Source organism: Rhinolophus sinicus, chromosome 5, assembly GCF_057876585.1.
Source record: "Rhinolophus sinicus isolate RSI-liver-muscle chromosome 5, RSI-T2T, whole genome shotgun sequence".
Taxonomy (NCBI): domain Eukaryota; kingdom Metazoa; phylum Chordata; class Mammalia; order Chiroptera; family Rhinolophidae; genus Rhinolophus; species Rhinolophus sinicus.
Window position 1 is genome coordinate 78,343,199 of NC_142505.1, and position 22,462 is coordinate 78,365,660.

Consider the following 22,462-nt stretch of genomic DNA (forward strand, 5'->3'; position numbering starts at 1 on the left):
CCTCTTTGCCCCACCCTGAGTGTCCTCTAAGACCTTTGATGATCTGAGAATTAAACAGTGGGGTGTCACCACGTCCCTGGGTTTAGCTTGCCCATGTTTGTGGAAGGGCAGGGTGGGTCTCCAGTTAGTTCCTAAGTTTTTGATCAACACACATCAAGCTAAGAGGAGTGAGTGTGTGTGAAGGAGTGAGGGGATTCCAGGAAAGAAAGAATCTGGTAAACTTCTCTCCACCGTCATCTGCCCCACAAACAGACGTGCTGTTTTCCACGGAAGAGATGCATGCGTCATCTCTGCAGGTTGGAGCCTTTCTTCCTGACTTGATCACTTCAGAGATAAGTTCTCTTTCTTTCTCTCTCTTTGATCAGCAATTGGCAGCAACGTCTGACACGTTCCCTCCTTTTCAACAACTCCCAATCCCTCCTGTCTTTGTTAAACAGTTAATGCCCTTCTCTTGGAGAAGTACAGGTGAATATTTACCCTTAATGAGTAATAACAAAGGAGCCAAGGAAAACCCTCCTGGGTGTATGTTGGAAGACGGAGGGCTGTATTATGCTCTTCAGGCCTAGAGACATCTCTAAATTTAAATCCCTCCTCCACCCTCCCCGCCTCCCAAGTTAGAGCTGAACTGAAAATAACAGTTTGAAGGATTTAGGCTACCTGTAGAAAATTAGTACTCAAAGTGTGTTCCACAGACCACTGTGAGGTCCCTGAGATCCTTTCATGGGGTCTGTGGGTCAAAACTACTTTCACAATAATAATACTAAGGCCTTATTTGCCGTTTTCACTATGTTGACATTTGCAATGATGATAAAAAAAAAAAAAAAAAAAAGCACTGGTAGGTAAAACTGCAAAACACACACACACAACAGAGTTTTAAAACCTACGCATGATGTTGTAGCATCATACATTAGTGATTTGAAAAATATTGGTTTACTAAATGATACTATCTTATGTATCACTTAAGAATTAAAAATGAATATATGGTGATGGAAGGAGAACTGGGTGGTGAGCACACAATGTGATGTACAGATGATGTATTATAGAATTACATACTTGAAATCTATGTAATTTTACTAACCATTGTCACCACAATAAATGTAATTTTTTTTTTTCCAAGTCAAGTTGTCCTTTCAGTCTTAGTTATGGAGGGCGCAGCTCAGCTCCAGGGCCAGTTGCCATTGCTAGTTGCAGGGAGCGCAGCCCACCATCCCTTGTGGGACTGGAGGAATCGAACTGGCAACCTTGTGGTTGAGAGCCCACTGGCCCATGTGGGAATCGAACAGGCAGCCTTCGGAGTTAGGAGCAGGGAGCTCCAACTGCCTGAGCCACTGGGCCGGCCCAATAAATGTAATTTTAAAAAGGAAAGAATTAAAAATATCCTAAGGAAGCAGATTTTTAAATTTTTTAGAAGTTTGTATCTGCCACCATGAGCTTGACAGCTTCCCAATACTTAAAAACTTTCCTGATGAGATTGGTGGTAATTTTAACTAATATGATTTTTTGATGTTGTGTGATAAAATCAGTCAACATTTGGAAAGATCTTATATATCTTAGTGATACATATGATAGTATAATTTAGTGAACCAATATTTTCCAAATCACTAATGTATGAAGCTACAACATCATGCATAGGTTTTTAAAAAAATCCATTCAAAATTCAAGATAAATCAATGGATTTAATGTCACAGAATGAAAAGTTCAGTAATATATTTTAATATTCTACATAACTACTAATGTTTAAGAAACCACCATTTGTTGAGTCTTGGTGTAGAATCAGAGAACAATATCCAAAATTATCTGCAAAATTATTGTAATACTCCTACCTTGACTACATTAAAAAACAAGACAAAACTTTTGCATAGAAAAGAAAACACCGTAAGAAAGTCAAAAGACAAGTGACAAACTAGAAGAAAATATTGGCAAAATATAACACACATAAAAGCTTTTGTCTCTGTCTTAATCTGCTCAAGCTGCCCTAACAAAATATCATAGTCTGGGTGACCTAAATAATATAATTTTCTCACAGTTCCTAGAGGCTGGAAAGTCCAAGATCAAGATTCTAGTACAGTTCAGTCTATGGTGAAAGCTCTCTTTCAGAGCACACTGCCATCTGTCCTCATATGACCTTTCCTGTGTGTGTGTGTGTGTGTGTGTGTGTGTGTGTGTGTGTGTGTAGAGAGAGAGAGAGAGAGAACATAAGCTCTGGTGTCTCTTCTTCTTATAAAGGCACTAATCTTATTGGATTAGGGCCCCATCCTTCTGACCTCATTGGGGGTAAAGGCTTCAATATGTATTTGGGAAGTGGGGGGGGGACACAATTCAGTCCATAGCAGATGTACAGAAGTTGCCAAAAAAAAATGTATACACATTTTAAGAAAGGAAAAAAACGGTTTTAAAATTGTAATAGCCAATATATATCGATAACAAAAGATGAATACAAGTCATGTGTATACATTTTTTTTGGGCACCCCCAGTATGTGTTTATTTATAAAGGTGAGGAAAGAAATTCTCTTCCTTTAGAAGAATGTTGAATGGTAATTACTAAAGGTAGAGGGAGTGCTGGAGTTGGAAAATCAGCACATTATAACCGTCATAGTAAAGATTAGTTTCAGCAAAAATCATCAGTGGATACTATATTAATTCCCTATTACTGTTGTAACAAATTACTATAGACATTATAAGATGAGTCCTAGACATATAACCAAGAAATTGCTTTTCTTATCTTCCCAATCATTTCAAGACCTTAGAATATTTTAACTTACAATCTTTTAACTATCTCAACTTTGCATTATTCTCATGAATCTTCTATCTATATTTTAAACTCCATAACATTGCTAGAATTATTTGGTATAATTATGTTATGTTTACCCATATATTTACCCTTTCTGGTGTTTTTCATTCTCCTTGTATACCTGTTTCCATGTGGGTCACTTTTATTTTGCCCCCCCCCCCGAGAAAAACACTACCATTAGTGCTTCTTTTAATAGACTTGCTGGCAACTAATTCTCTCAGTTTTTTCTTCTTTAAAGAGGCCTCAAAACGCCTTTATATCACCTTCATCAACTAGAAATTCTATTAGGGAAAAATCCAAGCCTTTACAGAGTAAAGAGAAGAGTATAATTAACTCCCCGTGTATGCATCACCCAGCTACTATATACAATGATCAAATTCTGACATTCTTGCATCTTCTTATACTCCCAACCACTCCCCACCTTGATGCTGCTGCTGCTGCTGCTGATTTTCCACACTTCTTTTATTTTAAGGAAAAGTGTGCATACATGGAAGTGCACGCATTTAAGCCATGCAGTTTTGACAATGGACACACCACGCAATTGCCTCCTTTATCACGATACAGAATGTTTTCATCACCTTAGAAGATTCCCTTGAGTCCCTTCTCAATTAATCTCCGCCTCCAGAGGCAACTATTGTTTTGATGTTTCTCACCTCAGATTGTTTTTTACTTGTTTTAGAATTTCATAAAAATGGAATTATACAGTATATGTCTCTTTTGTGTTCAGTTGTTACTGCCCAACGTAATGTTTGGAAGATCAATCTATGTTGCTGTCTGTATTAATAGTTAATTTATTTTTATTGTTGAAAAGCATAACATTGTATATACATATATCGTACTTTGTTTATTCATTCTCCTGTTGGTGGATATTTGGTTTTTGGGTTTTTTTCCAATTTTTTGGTTATTGGGAATAAAGATGTGATGTGCATTCTTGTACCCATCAGTTCATGAACATATGTTTTTATATCTCTTGGATAAAGACCTAGAATTGAAATTGCTGGATGAATGTGTAAATGCATATTTAACTTGATAAGAAATTGCCAAAAAGTATTTCCAAAATGGTTGTACCCTTTTATATTTCTACCCATAAAAGGAGATAATGTTCATCACTTTTTCGCCAACTTCCTACTGGCCATTCACCTATCTTCCTTTGGAAAGTGTCTGCCAAGTCATTTGCTTATTTTTATGGTTTTTTTTGTCCTTTTAATTATTAAGTTGTAGGAGTTTTATGTACTCTGGATTCAAGTTCTTTCTCGGTTATATATTTTGCAAGTATTTTCTTCCAGCTTTTGACTTGCCTGTTTATTTTTTTTATGGTATCTTTTGAACAGATGTTGTTACTTTTGAAAAATTCCATTTTATCAGTGATTTATTTTATAGTTATAGCTTTCTAGTTTTATCTAAGAAATGTTTGCCTAGCCCCAGATCATGACAATATTTTTCTTACTAGCTTTATAGTTTCAGCTTTTACATTTAGGTCTTGTGTGGAGTGTGAGGTAGAGAGGTCAAGCTTTATTTTGTCTCATTGGATATTCTGTTGTTCTCTCACCATCCAGAAGTATGATGAAGAAAACCTCTCTTTCCCTGTTGGTTTGATTTAGCAACTTTATTGAAAATGAATTGACCACATAAATGTCTCCTGAAAAAAAAAAAAAAGCGTATTCTGCAGTCATTTGGTGAAAGGTTCTCCCCTCAGTGAAATCTTACATCCTTTGGTCTGCATTGCCTCTGCAGTGTTCTGGTGCATGTGAACATATGACTTTTATAAGTTGTCTGATTTTCTAGGTTTATTTAGTGAGAGCTTTGCCTTGCCACAAACTACTTCATGTACCTGGAAGGGGAACTCTTTGGGTTGAATTTGCTGTTATGATTCTAATTGCTGGATGTAGATGTTCTTTCCTTTCATATGAATCCCAGGGTATAAATGTCTCTCTAAGTCGAGGTTACTATATCTCACAATATCTTAGTTGGGACCACTATAACAAAACCTCATAGCCGGGGTGGCTTAAACAATAAACATTTATTTCTCATAGTCCTGGAGGCTGGGTGCCAGCAGACATGATGTCTGGTGAGGCTCTCTTCCTGGTCTGCATACAGCAACCTTATTGCTGTATCCTCACTTGATGTAGAGAGAGAGAGGGCTCTGGTCTTTTCCTCTTCTAAGGCCACTAATCCCATCATGGGAGCCCCACCCATATTACCTCTCATCTAAACCTAATTATCACCCAAAGGCCCCACCTCCAGATATTATCACACTGGATATTAGGGCTTCAATGTATGAATTTGGGGGGAACTCAAACATTCGTTTCGTAGCACACAAATTTTAGTATGCTGTATTTGCATTATTATTCAGTTAGTCTCTCCTCTTCATTGTGATTTCTTCTTTGATCCACGATTTATTCAGAAGTATATTGCTTAATTTCTGAACATTTAAGTACTTTCTAGTAATTTTATTGTTACTGATTTCTAGCTTAATTCCAATTAAGCTGTGGTTAGAGAATATCTTCTGTATGATTTCAGTTCTTTGAAATTTGTTGACATTTGCTTTATGGCTCAACATATGTTCGATTTTGGCAAATGTTCATATGCACTTGAAAAGAAAGTATATTCGCTCTTTCACTGTTGGGAGGTGGTAGTCTATGTATGTTATTTAGGTCAACCTTTTTTTACTGTATAGTTCAATTCTTCTAAATCCTTACTGATTTTTTTCCTGCTTGTTCTATAGTGACTGAGAGAACTATGTTAAAATCTCCCACTATTGTTGTAGATTTGTCTTTTTCCTTTTTAGTTCTGTCAAATTTTGCTTTTTATATTTTGAGCCTCCTTTATAAAGTACATACAAATTTGGAATTGTTATATTTCTGGTGAATTGACCCTTTTAACATGCATTATGTATTTATCTGTAGTAGTGCTTTGTCTTGAAGTCCACTTAGTCACGCCAGTTTTCTTTCAGTTACTGTTTGAATTGAGTATCTTTTTCTATCGCACTATTTTTAATAATTCTGTGTCCTTATAGTTAAAGTATGTATTTAAAGAAGCATTTGGGTTATGTTGCTATTGTTTCTAAATCTACTCTAACTTAGACTTTTAATTGGAGCATTTTTCTTCTTTATAGTTAATGTTGTAACCAATATTTGGGTTTAAGCATTATAACTTGTTATTTATTTTCTATTTGCCCCAACTCTTTTATGTTCCATTTCCTTTCTTACTCTTTTTTATTGTAAGCACTTTTTATTATTCTATTTTTATTCTCTGTTAGTTGTTAGTTACCCATTCAGTTACTATTCTATTGGTGCTAAACCTAGACATTACAACATTCATTTTTGATTTATTAAAATCTAATATAAATGAATATTTTTACAATTTCCCAGGCAATATAAGGATTTTAGGGCATGTTAACTCCATTTATCCCCCTTCTCCTGCCATTTGTGCTATTGCTGTAGTATGTTTTAATTATGATGTAATACAATTACATGTGTTTACATTATTAACATTTAATATGTGTGATTTAATTATAAGTAATGTTAAATATATATTTATAATCCCACAAGACATTATTATTGATATTTTCAACAGTGAAAATTCATTTGGTGTAACCTACTTGTTTACTCTTTTTTAAAAAAAAATAAATGTCGTATTTAAAATAGTTTTAGATTTACAGAAAAGTTGCAAAGATATACAGAGAGTTCTGTATACCTGGCACCCGCTTTCCTCTACTGGTAACAGTTTACACTACTATGGTACATCTGTAACAACTAAGGAACCAACTTGGTACATAACTATTAACTAAACTCCATACTCTATTCGGATCTTATTTGTTTCTCCCTAATATTCATTTTCTGTTCCAGGATATCATTTCATATTTAGTTATCGTGTCTCATCCTCTGGTCTGTGAAAGTATCAGATTTTCCTTGTTTTTGGTGACTTGGAGAGTTTTGAAGAGTACTGGTACTTTGTAGAGCACAGTAGATCCTCCCTTACATACATACATTCTCCCTTCTGCTCTGCCTCACTCCCCTTTCTTCCTCACTCCAGCTTGCCTGCCAGTGTATTTCCTAGAAAAGCATCACTATGCAAGCTTCGGCCTCTGGCCCTGTCTTCTAGGAAATCTGGGCTAAGATTCTCTTATTCTAGGTTACAGGTCTTTGAGATCTCAACTGAAAACCTGCACTGCTCATAATATCCTCTCCTGACTGCCAAGTCTCAAACTCCAATTTTTGTTCCTGCAACCCAGTGAGAGATTGTCAAAATTTTTGTTCAGTTTCTCAGCTGCCACTTTCTGATGAGTTGTTCCACCAAAAAATTCAAATTAGCAAATAGCTCAAAGAGAAAAGGGATGCCAAAGATTGGGCTCAGGTTCCAGGGTTCCCCTTCTCTTGGAGATCTTGCTTCTAGAAATTCTTGGTTGCTCTTTGATGATATCAAACAGTTTAAAGATATACATTTCTGTCTTCTTTTCTAGTTATTTTTGCTAGAGGCTTCGTCTAGAGCAAAGCTGGCTCCCCATTCCAGGAAGCAGAACTTACAACGTTGGGTTTTAATAGGAAACCACAAGGTATTGCTGGAGAAACTACTGTTTTCTTATAGACTCCTGCAGGTCCCGGGCCCGAAAGAGAACAAAATGGGCTCTGTCCTCTCACCTGCCTCTCTTTTTATTTCTGCCTTTTCTCATTGTCTTCATTTTCTAACAGCTCTACACGTTTGGATGTTTTTCTGGAAGGTAATTTTAGTACAATTTTCCCTTCTTTCATGAAGCTGGACCTTTCAGCTGGAGAATTTTTATACATGCAGGAAAAATACAGGCCGACTTAGCGCTGGAACAATTGCAGGGGCGATGGAGGTGAGGTGCACACATCTCAAAGACACTTTTCTCAGTTTCCCGCATCCCATCACCCAGGGTCCTTTCCACAATCCTGGTGTCTACCTCCTGTCTCTTTCCATAAATGCTGACTCCATTTCTCCCTTGCACAAGGATTCGGTTACCATTACGTGCATCAGCTATTATATAGTATTGCCCTCTTGTGGTGCAGAACTGTTAGCCCCTGTGTTAAATGGGCCCAGAATGCTGCCGTTCTCAGCTCTTTCACAACAAAGGAGGAGAAAGAACAGTTTTTTAAAAAGGACTGCCATCTCTCACATCTTATGACAATGAGGTTTTTTCCCCCTGACCTTTTGCCCTAACTCACAGGGGAAACTAGTGAATCAAACCTGTTACAATTGTTTCTTAATTAAGAGTCAACAGGCAAGAGGTTACTTTGGCTTCTCATATTTTTTAAAATACTCTAGGTTGAGAAGGTAGGGGTGATTTGGAGAATAGGATTTGCTTACTTTCAAAATGGCTCTATTCAGGGTAGGCTAACTTCTGAAACAAATAAGCTATGCATTTCAATACTTTATGCAATAAAGTTCATACCTTGCTTATGCAATGTCCCACCATAGGATTTCCTGGTCAGGTGACACTCCTATATGGTTCTTTTCCACATGATGTCACAGGGATCCAGGCTTCTTCTGTCTAATGGCTCTGTGCTTTTCTAGGCCCTCAGAGAACTCTTCAGTGAGCCAGTAGATAAGAAAAGGTAATCAAGGGTTATGGGAGGGTTTATGGGCAAGACGTGAAATTTGTATCCATCATTTCTACCCATTCTGGGCATTCCGTTGGCCATAATCAAGTCCTATGGCCACATTTACCTGCAAGGGAGGCTGGGAAGTGTAGCCTAGTGGAGGACTATGTAAAGGAATCTGTAAATAGTTTGTGAACAGCTACAAGTCTCTGCCACAGGTCTCGTGTGTGTGTGTGTGTGTGTGTGTGTGTGTGTGTGTGTGTATGTGCATGTGTGTTTCTACCTTCTGAAGAGAAAGTAAAAGGAATGGCTCAGCTTTTGCCAAACAGCTCTCAAACCTTCTTGGCTCTTTCATTCCTCCATTTACTCAAACCCTGAGTTGACAGCAGCACTGGATATGGTTTTTTCAGCCTGTTAGGACTCAATTAAAACATGGAATATTTTCCTGGTCCTGGAGGAAGTCTAATCAGCCAACATTATTTTTAAGTAAGCTTTTTATTGAACATTTTTACGTAATGTAAAGAAATGCAAAAAGAAAAAGCCCATAAGTAATCAGCTGAATGAATTTTCCAGGGTCAATTTAGATATGATTACCACCAAGATCAAGAAATAAAACATTACCTACCACTAACTCAAAAGCCAACAGATAAGGATAGATGGGGGAGTTCTTGGTGATGAGGGGGGTATTCTAAGGGCACTAAGTTGCTGCCACATGGTTTGGGCTATGATACCTCCTCCTTTAAATGTTAAATGTTAAAGATTTAATAATAACCACCAATGTAATTATAACTAATAGGAACGCTTAGAATACACAGAGTACTTCTTCTCCTTTATTTTCCTGAAAGCAGTGCTTAAGAACTGGTTTCAAAATCCTGCAAACTTGGGCTCAGGTAATGGCTCCACTACGCACAAGCTGTGTGACCTTGTACAAGTCCTTTAACCTCTCTGGATGCAACTGAAAAATAGGGATGTGAGGCACACTTATTCTCAATTCCACCCTCCTTCCTTGGGGAGCCTGGAAAGCTCTGCAGACTCTTTTGCAGCTAGAATTTTAAATGGGAACTAACTCTCACTAGTTGATGGTTTTCATGGGAGGTTTGGAAGGTGGAGCTGAGGGAGGCCTTTTCCACCTGCTAAGATAAGCTTGGTTATGGTGAGCTTAGAGGCAGCCAAGAAAGATGGTGTGGGGACAGAGTCCCAGAGAGCAGTTTCCAGGCTCTTGGTCTCACGTGGAAAGGTGCTGGCTCAGGTAGTAGATGGCCATCAGCTGTGGCTAGTTGGCCATCAGCTGTTACCAGTTAGCCAATTAGCCCCTGATATAACTGCCGCAGCTGCGTTGGTTGGTCTGTCAGTTGGTTGGCAGGCAGAGAAGCAGACGGCAGGTTGCAGGTCGTGTGGATCCAGCCTCCAGTGAGACTATAGTGGTATGACTCCCCTACCTACGGCTCCGTGGGTGTTCCTTTTTGGCCTCACCATGTCCTGCGTTCTTATGTGGGGAGCGGGACTAGAGGCCCTGCAGGCCGGCCCGCACGACAATGGCCACCAGCTTCAGAGTGGGAGAAGTGGTTGTGACAGTAACTATGGTGGCAACAACTGCAGCTTCACGATGTCGCAGCTGTGTAATGGGTCCTTACATTCAAGAGCTCATTGTCACCCTTTGTGTATGCTCCTCCAGCCCTTACCCTACTCTCATAAGCATTTGATTCCCTATACAAAAATCCCCATTCTGCTTGAAATGCCCAGAATAACTTCTGTTTCTTGCATTGAACCTAACTGACACAGGATAATTATACTGCTCATTTTTTTAGGATCCTAGACAAGCTATGATTCCTGTCACAGAAGCACTCACTCAATGGTCGTCACTAATGATCGCCATAAGACTCAGCGTTTAGCTGTTAAAATTCTGGGGAAACCCGTTCTGTAAATTCCATCTTGCCACCCACCGGTGTTAGCAGGATTTTTTCCCACTTCGTTTCCCCCCCCCCCCCCAAGCAGTCAGCAGGCATCTAAAACAAGAGAAAAATGATCCTTGGCTAATGGTGCTTCCCCCTTATGTTCTTGCCAACAATTCGTGTTGCCTTAAGAGATTAGGCCCTTTTATTGCTTGCCTCATTGCCCTGCTGTCTGCACCAAAGTTACGTCTTGGCTGGCTGGGCATGTCCTTCTGATGGAGTCCAGGCCTGTTGCACAGAGAGCAAGGGGGTTATTTGATCTCTTGACTGTGGCTCCTACATGTCCCACGGAGAGTGTGCTTACCCACAGAGCTCTGCGAGGCTAATTGGCTCGGTGTAGCCAAAAAAGCAAAATTGTTACTTCTGGCAGGACTTGGCATTTGGAAGGGGGCAGCCCTATGGTAGCTCAGGGGTCAGCTCTGGGTCCCACCCAATCCTTCCCAGACACTCAGAAACCCCACAGCTAATGGGCAGCAGGGTGTTGTGGGATCATGAGGGGCATCACCTGCCTCCAAAGGATATCACTCAGCCTGGACTAAAGTCCTGGAATATAAGAAAACCCCTCTGATTGGAAATCTGTTAAGATGCACGCAAAGCCTGAGACCTTCTTGCCCACTGAGTGCTGTTGCACAGATGCTGTTGGTGGGAGGGCAGAGAAGTTACTCTTCCCGCTCCCGACTCATTTTTTTTTTTTTTTATTTAAACTGTTGGATGGCATTTTTCCCCACTGTGCATTCTCAGTCCAGCGCTTCCTGAAAGGAAAATTATCCTACAAAGCCAACTCATAAAATCGTTAGACCCTGGAGAGAGGCTTCAACTCAGTCCCTCCATTGGCAAAACTTCACAAGAGTGAAGTCCCCGACTGTGGGGTACCACAGCTCCTCTGTCACCAACCCTGTGCCTCTGCCCCCGGCTCAGTCATGCTCACCTGCCCAGTCTTCTCAGATCTCAACCAGGCCCTTACAAGTCCCAAACTCTTTAAATTCACTTCGGGGTTATGCGGTGCTCTTGATGGACCTCTGAACTCAGCACTAAGAACCAGTGTTTGTTTAAAGAAGCAGGGGAAGGAGAAGAAGAATTAGAAGAAGAAAGTTCACTCCTTAAAAAATGACAAAGAGGTTGCTATGGAAGGCAGTGTGGAGATTCCTCAAAAAATTATGAATAGAATTACTATATGACCCAGCAATCCATCTCCTGGGTATCTACTAAAAAAACCTGAAAACATTTATCCATAAAGACATATGTGCTCCAATGTTCATTGCAGCTTTGTTTATGGTGGACAAGACCTGGAAACAACCAAAGTGTCCTTCGATAGATGAATGGATAAAGCAGTTGTGGTGTATATACACAGTGGAATGATATTCTGCCATAAGAAAAGATGAAATAGTGCCATTTGCAACAATCTTGAGATTATAATGCTAAGCGAAATAAATCAGACAGAAAAAGTAGAGAACCATATGATTTCACCATATGATAGGTGGTATATAAAACTGAAAACAACAAAAGAACAAGACAAACAAATGAAGAAACAAAAATTCATAGACACAGACAATAGTTTAGTGGTTACCAGAGGGTAAGGGGCGGGTGTGGTCGATGAGGGTAAAGGGGGTCTAATACATAGTGATGGAAAGAGAACTGACTCTGGGTGGTGAACACACAATGTAAGATATAGATGATGTATTACAGAATTGTACACCTGAAATCTATGTAACTCTAACAATTGTCACCCCAATAAACTTTAATTTAAAAAAAAGACAAAAATCCCTTCCCTTTATCCCAAGTCCCTATCTCTCTTTGTTGCATGTTCTGTGTCCTTTACACACAGCAGAGTTCTCCAACTTTAGTGTGCATGAGAATTACCTAAAGAAACCACAAGGAGATACCACTTCACACCTACTAGGTTATAGTAAAAAACACAGAAAATAGCAAATGTTGGGAAGATGGAGATGGACCCCTCGTACGCGGAAACATAAAATGGTGCAGCTGGTAGAAAACACTTCGGCATTCCTCAGAAAGTTAAACAGAATTATCACGTGATCTAGCAATTCCACTCCTAGATATAAACAGCAAAAATTTGAAAACAGGGGCTTGAGCAGATACTCAAACACTAATGTTCATAGCAGCATTATTCACAATAGCCAAAGATGGAAACAACCCAAGTGTCCATCAACAGAATAGGTAAGCAAAATGTGGTATATACATACAGTGGAATAGTATTCAGCCATAAAAAGGAATACATTTCTGACACATGCTATGACTCGGATGAATCCTGAAAACGGTTATGCTAACTGAAATAAATCAAACACAAGAGAACACATATTGTATAATTCCACTTACATGAACTACCTAGAACAGGCAGATCCACAGGGACAAAAAGTAGATTGGAGGTTATCATGGGCAGTGGGAAAAAGTTATTGCTTAACTGTTTGGGATGATGGAAAAGTTTTGGAAATAATGGTGAGGATTGCACAACAAATGTGATGAATGCCTGCCACTGAGTTGTATGTTTAAAAATGCTTAAAATGGCATATCTTTTGTGATAAATACTTTACCACAATAAAAAAAAATTACACGAAGATCTTGCAGAAATGCCTATTCCCAAGACCTGCTTCCAGACTCCAGTCAGTAAGTTCAAGGTGGGCCCCACAAAGTGCCTTTTTGACAGGCTTCCCAGGTATCTCTGATGTGGATAATCCAGGGGCTTACTTTAGAAATGCAGGTAGACGTCAACAATGCGAACTGCCTTTCTTGTGAAAATCAAGAGAACAAAAAGAGGAAGGAGTGCTCGCAGCTTTTCAGAGCTTCTCCTGAAGACGGAGCACTCATATTTTGCAGGTTGGGACAAGGAAAGGTAGGCCGCTCATTGTATAGGCTGAGTCAGGATGGGTGCACTGGTCTCCCCAGGCTGTATCTGAATGTGGCAGTCCTGGGATAAGGGGACTAGCAGGGACATCATAACCGGCGCTGTGACCCTGAGATCCAGGGCTTTGTGGAACGGCAACTCATCTCTATGTCGGCACTGTACCCTTCCCCAGACAGGTTGTTCTGCGGGGTCCAGCAAAGGCCAAAGGCAGGAGGTAACCTCCTCGGGTCCTGACTGCTTCTTGGAGTTGGTCATGCCGTCTTCTTTGTCCCTAATATTCCCTGTGCCAGGGTCAGGTTTGTGCTTCAGTGGTACATGATCTCACTTCTGGTATTTTTCGGGTAATTGATACAAATGACTGTGTTTTCTGAATAAGTCTTTCCTTGCAGCTAAGTAAGCAAATTACTAATAAGGAGAATGACCCTGAGCAATTACAAAACATCTCTGTGTCCTTTTGTTGCCTCTAGCAACCGGGGTGTTCTTTGAACTTGGTTTATTTCCACCATGATGCCCTAAGACTCAATTTCAGAGACTGTTCTAATAGGTCCCATCCAGAGTAAAGCACAGAAAAAAGCCCAGTCTGGAAAGTCAAATATAATGGACTGTTCATCTTCAGAAGGGAAAGAAGAGGCAGGAAGGAGGCTTACTCTTTCATCCCACTGATTTTTTGTTGAATTGCAACCAGGTACTGTCCCCGCACCAGTCCTTTGGGAAGTGGCAGTGAACAAGACACAGCTTGTACCGACAGGGAGCTCAGTCCAGGGTGGGGGTGGGCGGGAAGTGAGATTAGGGAACCAATGAAAACTGGCAAAATATAAAATAGTTGATCAGTGGGCAGGGTAGGGATATAGAGGGAGGGCCAGTGGCTTGGCCTGAGGGTTCAGAGATGGGAGGACTCAGAAGAGTTCAGAAATGAGGGGATACTTTGAAAAGACTCTTGAAAGATGAATAAGGTGTTGTAGGCAGAGAGGACAGGCTAAGACTTCCCTGCTTTCCAAGCAGAGTGAAGAGGATGGTCTGTCAATGGGGAGGAAGGAGTGGATGGGGGGGAGGGGAGGCTGGAGAGTGGAAGGCGGCTGGGCCCCTGGGGCTGGTATGAGACTGGCTCCTCCAGGCTGTAGGGAATAGCACAGTATTCCCAGCAAGGCACTGATGTGGTCAGATTTGTGGGGGGCTTTGAACGTATGAAAAATTTAAATGGAAGTGGAGAGTATACTGAACCTCCATGAAATCATGCTTACATTGAATAATTATTAATGTTTTTCTAAATTTGCTTAATGTATTTCTTCTTAGCTAAAATATTTTAAGACAAATCTAGACATCCTAACTATTCCCTTCTAAAAACTTCAGGGTACATGCTTTACAGTTTTGGGGTTTTTTAAAACACAACTACACTACCATTAATTACCACATCTCACACAATTAATGGTAATTTTTTAGCATCTAACACCAAGTTTATATTACAATTTCCCAGGTTGTCTCCCAAATACTTTTGCTTCAAGGTTGATTTATACGAATCGGGATTCAAATCAAGTCTACATATTGCATTTGTGATTTTTTTTTTTTTTTTTGAAGATAACCCAGAGAAGGTGAAATATGAAAGACTCAAGTCCCCTGGCTTGGGAGAGAGGTCAAGTTGCATTGTTTCAGTTGGAAACATGGGTCTGGAGTTCAGGAGAGCAGGCTGGGCTAGGATCATCTCTGCGTTCCTGGGTGAGAAGAGGGAGGGGTCCGACCCTGGGGTGACCATCCCTGAGGGGTGGTGGCACAGGGATCTTCAGCAACCTTCTAAGAGAAATGAGTGGGGCTCGCCTTTGGCGGATTTGGCTCAGGGCTGGATCAAGCATTGGAAGACAACCTAAATATTTGGTTCAGGGGCAGGGGGCTTGTAGTAACTCTGAGGGCAGTGGCATTGGACTGATGAGGGTGGGGGTCCTTCTCCAGTGTCCTGAGCAATGGATGGGGAGAAGGCCCCGAGAGGAGAGGGATGTGGGCGGCTTTTTCAGGAGGCTCCGCTGAGAACGTTCGAGTGAGGGAGGGAGTCCTGGCAAAGAAGGCTATCTTCAGGGGTGGGAAGTCTGCAAACCTCTAAAAGGCTGAGGGGCCAGAGCCTGTCACTAGAGGAGGAGGGGAAGGGCTGGCAGTGATGAGGGTAAACCCAGACCACTTTTTGGAAGACAGTCTAGGACTACATATCAAGCTCTTTAACGTGGCCTTAACATTGAGCTCGCCCACAGACACTGATGCTAAGGACACAGTCGGAGATGCACAGAATGCTTTATCTAGGAGGTTTGTTGTTGCCTCATTAATACTAGGAAAGGTTGTCAGTAGCCTGCATGTATAACAGTAAGGGTATGTTTATACACGGGTTCTCAGCCTCACACTGTTGACATTTAGGTTCGGATAATTCTCTGTTGAGGGGACTGTCCCGGGTACTGTAGGATGGTTAGCAAGATCCCTGATCTCTACCCACGAGATGCCAGTAGCCACCACTCCCCTGAGGTTGGGACAACCAAAAATGTCTCCAAACAGTGTAAAATGCCCAGAGGGATGGGCAAAATCGACTCCAGTTGAGAAGTACTAGGTTAAAGCATCATATATTCATATGGTGGCATATTACAGAGTCACAAGGGTCGTTTTCAGGAGTCATTAAGGATGTGTGGCACAAATCCTTACAATACAAAAGAAAAACATTTACACATATAATTTTATATACAAAAATACTGCTAAATGTATCAAATGCACACATATCACACGTGGAAAATGTGGAAAGGAAATATACTAAAACATTAAAGGAATTACCTTGGGATGGTAGGATCAGTGACATGTTGCCAATTTTATGCTTTTTCTTTTTAAAAAAATGTATTTTTCTATACTGAGCATGAATGTTTTATATTTATTTGTTTTTACACACAGTGTTGCTATGGACCCGACAATTTATTTTAAGGAATTTTATTAGTGACTATAGCATACATGCAGAAAAGTACACAAATTATAAGTGCACAGTTCAGTGGATATTCACTAATGCACCACATACCTGTGTAACCAGCAGCCAGATCAAGAAACAGAACATCACCCGCCTCCCAAAAGTCCCCCTTGTGTCCTCTTACAGTCACTATCACCCCCAAGCGTGACTCGTTTTCTGATTTAAACACCATAGATTCCATTTGCCTCTTTTAAAACGTTGTATAAACAGAATCACACAACGTGAACTCTTTTGTGTCTGGTTTCTCTGGCTCAACATCGTTGGCGAGATTCATCCATGTTACGGTATGGAGTTGTAGTGTATTATAATGAGCATATATTATTTTTAAAATCATAAAGCTATTTTTAAAAGATGGCAGGTGGCAGCTATTAAAAAGCTGGGATGCTTTCCACTTCCCAATGAGTATGCTACAGTCTTACTGCTGGGGGCTGGTCCTGGGCTCCAGCCAGGTTGCCTGGCCTCTCCCAGTTGCTTCTCCAGGACTAGGAAGGATTTATGCCGATCCCACCATCCTGTGGCTCACCACAGTCACCCATGACACATATTTGTGCTTGAGCCCCTCGATGAGGAGACCAATCACACAGGATGAGGAGGGGACGTGTGCATCTTGCACAAAGCTGAACAGGAAGTGGGGCCGTGGGCGTCCAGGATGGGGTCAGGTTCTCCTGAAGCGAAGGGCTTCACCTCTTGATTCTCCTGAGGGGAGGATGATCCCGTGGTCACCGTCACTGACATGTCACCAGCAGAGAAACAGAAGTTTCCTCACAAAGGTTGCCTCATCTGATCTCCTGGCTGTCACATTCCTCAGTATGACGCACACATAGACACTTGTTTGTTCCTCGTAACAACCTTATGAAGGAGGGGATCTCATGATTTCCCAGTTTAGGCACCACAAGACTGAGACTGAGAGAAGTTAGCTTGCATGAGGGTGCAAGCTGGGCTTTGAGCCCAGATGTCTGCGACCATAGTATGGTCTCTCAAGGCCACCTCCCTGCCCCTCTTTTCAATGGCTGAGATGGGGAGATGGGGGTCATGACTCGATTTCCAGGGATGGATTCAGGCTGTTGACCTGGTTCCAGTCTGCTCTATGGTCGGGCATCTCAGAAGATGCCTCAGTTGGTTCGACCAGAAAACGGGTAGCTCAGTAACTTCCTTCTTTTTGCTCTAAGCCCCACCTCCACTAAACAGCAGGAATCTCTGGAAAAAATGTACTGGGAAAACGGAGGTATTTTTACGACTCTCTCCTCACCTAAACCTGCTGGCCCAGGACAGAGCGCAGACCCTCCGGCTCTGACCGTTATCCGATTCTTTGGACCCAAGCCGCCCCCAGCTTTGATGTTGCCTCGGTAAATGTCCCGGAGTCACTGGTGGGCTCTGATCTCTCCAGCACCTAATAATTCAAACAGCCCGGGGTAGTGAGCAGCTAATCAGCTGGGCAGCCCTTGCAGCTGCACAATGAGGTCGAGGGGAAAGGGGTCCCTTTTATTCTTAGGGTCTCATTTCACAACCTGATGGCCAAGGCAGATGCCACCGTCCGCTGGCCCGGGGAAGGTTAATTCCTGAAAGTCCTCGGGCAGGGATGTGCCTGGCCAAGGCGGCCGGTTGCCCCGCTTGAATCATGGCTGTCCTGGCCAGGCCATCGGGTGGGAATTAAAATTTAATTTAGAAAGTCCTGTCTCTGCGGCCCTGGTGGCCGTCGTCTAGGTGATTGACTGGCTGGTTTCTTTCACCTTCGCACGCCTTGGGTTTTTACTGGCGGAGGAAATGAAGGCTGAACTGGGGCAGGAAATTCCATGTACACAGGTGTTTCTCGTTAGCCCCGTGCACCTCACCCAGGGGCACGACTCGGGGCCAGGGATGCCCGTGTGAGCCCGGGGCCTCTCTGGCCTGGCAGCTGCTATGGCTTTGCATCGAGAGAATGCTGGGCAGGGCACTCAGGCCATCACAGGGCACACAGGGCTACCAACAAATTGTCCCCTGCTTGGGCCCGAGAGCCCAATGACCGCCCTCCACTAACACAAGATCATGCAGGCCACTTGGCGAGAGCCACCCCAGCCTCTGTGCCTGCAGTGGGCAGCTGGTGGCACCAGGGCCTGACCTGAGAGATTAACAGCGCCCTGAGGTGGTGTTTACACATTGTAGCCAGCACTTCATGTGGTTGACCTGCCCCCATTTTCACATCTTCTGAAGGGCTTACAGATCCAAAAAGCAAGCCCTCCTTGCTTAAAAGGTCTCTGGAGGGGTTGGGGAAGGCAGCCTTGGGCTTGGTTTGGGATGGCCATCTGCAGGGCTTATTTCAGAAGCTAGAGAAGCAGCGTTCCTCACCTCATAATATCCCTGGCTGCCCATTGGGGCATTTCTACCCATTTGTCATTCACTGCCTTGGGGAAAGGCAGTCAGGGCTTCTGTTAAACCCATGGTGTACCTGGAGGGAAGGGGCATGCCAAGGAATGGCACAAGGAGACATACAGGGTGGCTCTGGGCAAATGTCCACCCCCACCCCACCCATCTCAGTTTTCTCATCTGTAAAACGGGAGTCCTAGGAGTTAACACTACTGGGCTGACACACAGGTGAATGAGATACCATCTCTAAAACATCGGGCCCACAGTGGGTGACTAGCACACAGAGAATCTTCATGCAGCTCTCAAATGGGCATCCAATTCCTGGGAACGTCCCCAAGGGAACTGTTCTAAAAAAATTTTTATGACTAGTTTAAGGTATTTAAACACAGCAAAAAAAAAAAAAATGTAACCAATGAAAATGCCCATCAATTGGTTATCGACTGAGGTGTGTCATTGCTGCACAAGTGATTAGCCAATGCAAACAATACAAGTCTGAAACCGTGTAAAATGCCCAGGGAATAACTGGAGAAATCAAGTCAGTGCATCCTGATCACAACTGTGGGAAAGTGTGTGCCCTGATGAAGACTGTAGGGAAATGAAGGTAATTGTTTACTTAAACATATTTAAGTCACTCAATATTTAAATGCATAATTAAAAATGAAAATTCAATAAGAAGAATGATAGATATGAATGTGTCTAAGTTATCGAGTTCCTACTAAGATGAGCACCTGTGTCATGGGTCCAGGGCGAGATGTATGTCATCCCAAAGGCTTGGAGGAAAGCCTATGGCTAAGGCCCTGCCCCGGGCGGGACACAAACACAGGGTCATCAGAATGAGTGTAGCCACCCACATGAGGTTCCAGGGTTGGGTAGGGCATCCTGGGCATTCTGGGGGGAAAAGGGACTGAGCCCCATTATAGCCCATGATCCCACATACTTGGTACTCCCTCTGCCCCTGTAGCCTGGAGAGGGACTGAGGCCCTGAGGAGAGGGGGAGTGTCCCCTGGGCTCTGACCAGCACATGGCTGCCCCTAGCTCTAGGGTAAGAGAAATGTTTTCATTGCTGTTAGGAGTTCCAAGGCTGGGCACCTGAGCAGCACTATAGAAAGGAACTCTTATTCTGAGTGAAACACAAATGAATGGCTGCCATATGTGGCTGCGTAGGTTGGGAGGTGGAGGGGTCCTAAACTCTCAGGGGTCCTAAACTCTCAGGGGTTCTAACCCCCTGAGAGCAGACTAACTTGTCCTCAGACCTCTGCCTGGTGGGCAACAAGACATAGAGGGTGGGTGTCTCTGTCCTCCAACAGACTTCCCATCGTTGAAGGCACAGATTCATTCTCCTCCTACCTCTTCTGACCAGCCCAGCCCTTGCCACTCTGAGCTCGGAGCCCTTCTAGAACTTTGATGTGTCCCTGAGTCCCTAGAGGGCAGGGTCCAGACCTCACCCTTTCTCTGCCAGGTCTCCCCTCCCCCCAGGCTTTCAGAATGGATCTCAGTACATTCTTACTGAATTGCCACAGAGGCAAAATAACGGTTGGAATAACGGCAATGATTTGTGAATTTCAATTCCTCTTCTAAAACCACTTGCAGATATTTCTGCTGCATTCCTCCCCTCCCCACTCCCCCAGACAGGAATTATGAGACAGTAACTCACATCCCTTCCTTTGCATCTCCTGCTCCTCTTGTGGTTATCAGTGTGGTTACTTCCGGGGGCAAGCCTGGCCCTGACCCACCTGCCAGCCCCTCATGCCCCACAAGCACATCAGACAGGGGCCTTGTCATCCTGGAAGGAAGGACAAAAGAAGATAACTTCTTAACGTTGAGCCCTTGATGTAGGTCAACTGTGCTAGATGGCTGCAACACAGCATGTGAGGCAGGCGATACTCCTGCTTTACATATAGCAGAAACTGAGGCTGGGAGACCTTGGTCTCCTGCCCAAGGTCACCAAACTACTAAGTGGTAGAGCCAGGATCCAGACTTCAGCTGTCTGACTCCAAAGTCTAGGCTTTTCTTTGCTCTAAATCCCTCCATTCAACCTTCGCTTTTGTCTGTGGAATTCTAGGAAGTGTTGGTTCTGTTTCTCATCAGCAGGGCCTCACGCTCCCCATGGAACAGGGTCTCTGGGCATTTGCACATCATCCCTAGATGCAAACCTTGAGTGTGCAGAGCCTCATCTCAGGGTCCAGGATGGCCAGAACCAGCTGGAATCAGAGGCGTTCTGACCCCTTTCCCCACCACATGGAAATGTCATTTGTAGTCTGCCGGCTGTAGTTGGAGAGCTGCCTTTTAGGTGCAATGAGTCAAAGGACCACATGGAAACACTTTAGCCTGAGCCAGCACTAGAGAAGCCCTGGCTCACAGCCATAAATGGCGGCAGGTCCAATAACGCTGAGCTCCAGCCATGCGTGTTGCCAAGAAGTCATAGAGGTTTGGAGGCTGACCAGCTCCTCCAGCCCACGCAAAGGCCCTGCATGGTGCTGGGCGTGTGGCTGCTTGGAACGTAGGTTCCTCTTCCCTGAGAGCAGGCCCTCTGCCCTGCGGGCTGAGTGTCTTGATGGTGACATGCTCTGTGCTATGGCTACCTTGTGCGAAAGGGGAGAGGGTCCAAATCAGGGGACCATGGGCCTCTGAGGTTATATGCAAGTTCTTGCATGTGCCTGTGTCTGAAGAGCAGCCATGGCTGTTTCTGCATTTTCAGAGGTGTCCAAGACCCAGAAAAGGCCAAAGACCCCACTGTCCAAGAGCCTGCAGCAGGAACCAAGGGATTAAGCCATTCAGCATGTCCAAACATACAATCTCACCCCTGAGACCGCTGGTGGAGGGGAAATGTGCCGGGCTGGTGCAAGCATGTGAGGGTGAGGAGTGGGTACCCAGGTCAGGTTGGCTCTCAGAGCAGAATGCAGCTCCTCCTGACTCCCTTCCCACCGTGACCACACAGGCTGCAGAGAACAGTTCCCCCCTAGGCCTTTGGGGAAGATGGCCTCCCCCACCATCATCTGTGAACCTCATCTCCAAGCTTAGAGCTTCCTCCCCAGGTGGGGGTGCCCCCTCTCTGAGCTCCAATTTCCCCATCAGCCTAGGGCCGTATATCTTCTCCTTTCTCCTGGCTGCTTTATAGTTTCCTGGAAACACCTTCCCTTAGCACTTCGAAATGTATCACTTGAAAGCATCTTAACGTTAACCAATGTGATTCTTTTTTAATTTGAAGGGGCTTATTTCTCCAAATGGCTTTCCTGATCATATAGGAGGGCATGCTCCCTAATATTAAACTTTTTCTTTAAAAAGAGCAAAAAAAATGACTCACATCTGTTTGATATTTAATTCAAATTGAATGGCAGGACAGGAATAAAATTACACTGCAAAAGGCCATAAAGCGTGATGTTTAAAAGAGCCAAGCATACCAAACCTACATGCCAGAAAATTTGAAGTGACATAGGATTGAGGGGACGTGGCCTGGGCAATGGGATGTCTTTTACCCACAAGCCAGAGGGGGAGTCGCCAAGCTAGGAGATGCTGGGAGGTAGCACGGGGGTTCACTTTGTACTGTAGGATTTTGTAGGGACTGGTTTCTAGCCACACGTGCATTTGGGGTCTGGAATTCAAGCTTCAAGTACGGTCCTGATCCTGTCTACAATCCAATGCCAGTTGTTCTAGGCTGGGAGAGGTGGCCTGTTTGGGGCTCCCGGAGGGGCTGCTGGGTAATACACACAGCTTGGGTGGCCAGCCAGGTAGCGTCCTATTCTCAGTGTCCAGGAGGCCTTGGGGTATGGCTACAGCTCAGGGATGGAGTTGAAAGTCCCTTTTCTCCCAGCAGATAGATCGGACCCAGAAAGCTGTGCTTTCCTTCTTTATGAGAAGGAAATGGCCTCTAAATACCAGGTGACCTGTCACGGCCCCCAAGCTCTGAGCGAGAGGTCCCAGGAAATCAGTGGGTGTGGTCTCTTAATATTCCTGTTGCATGGTTTA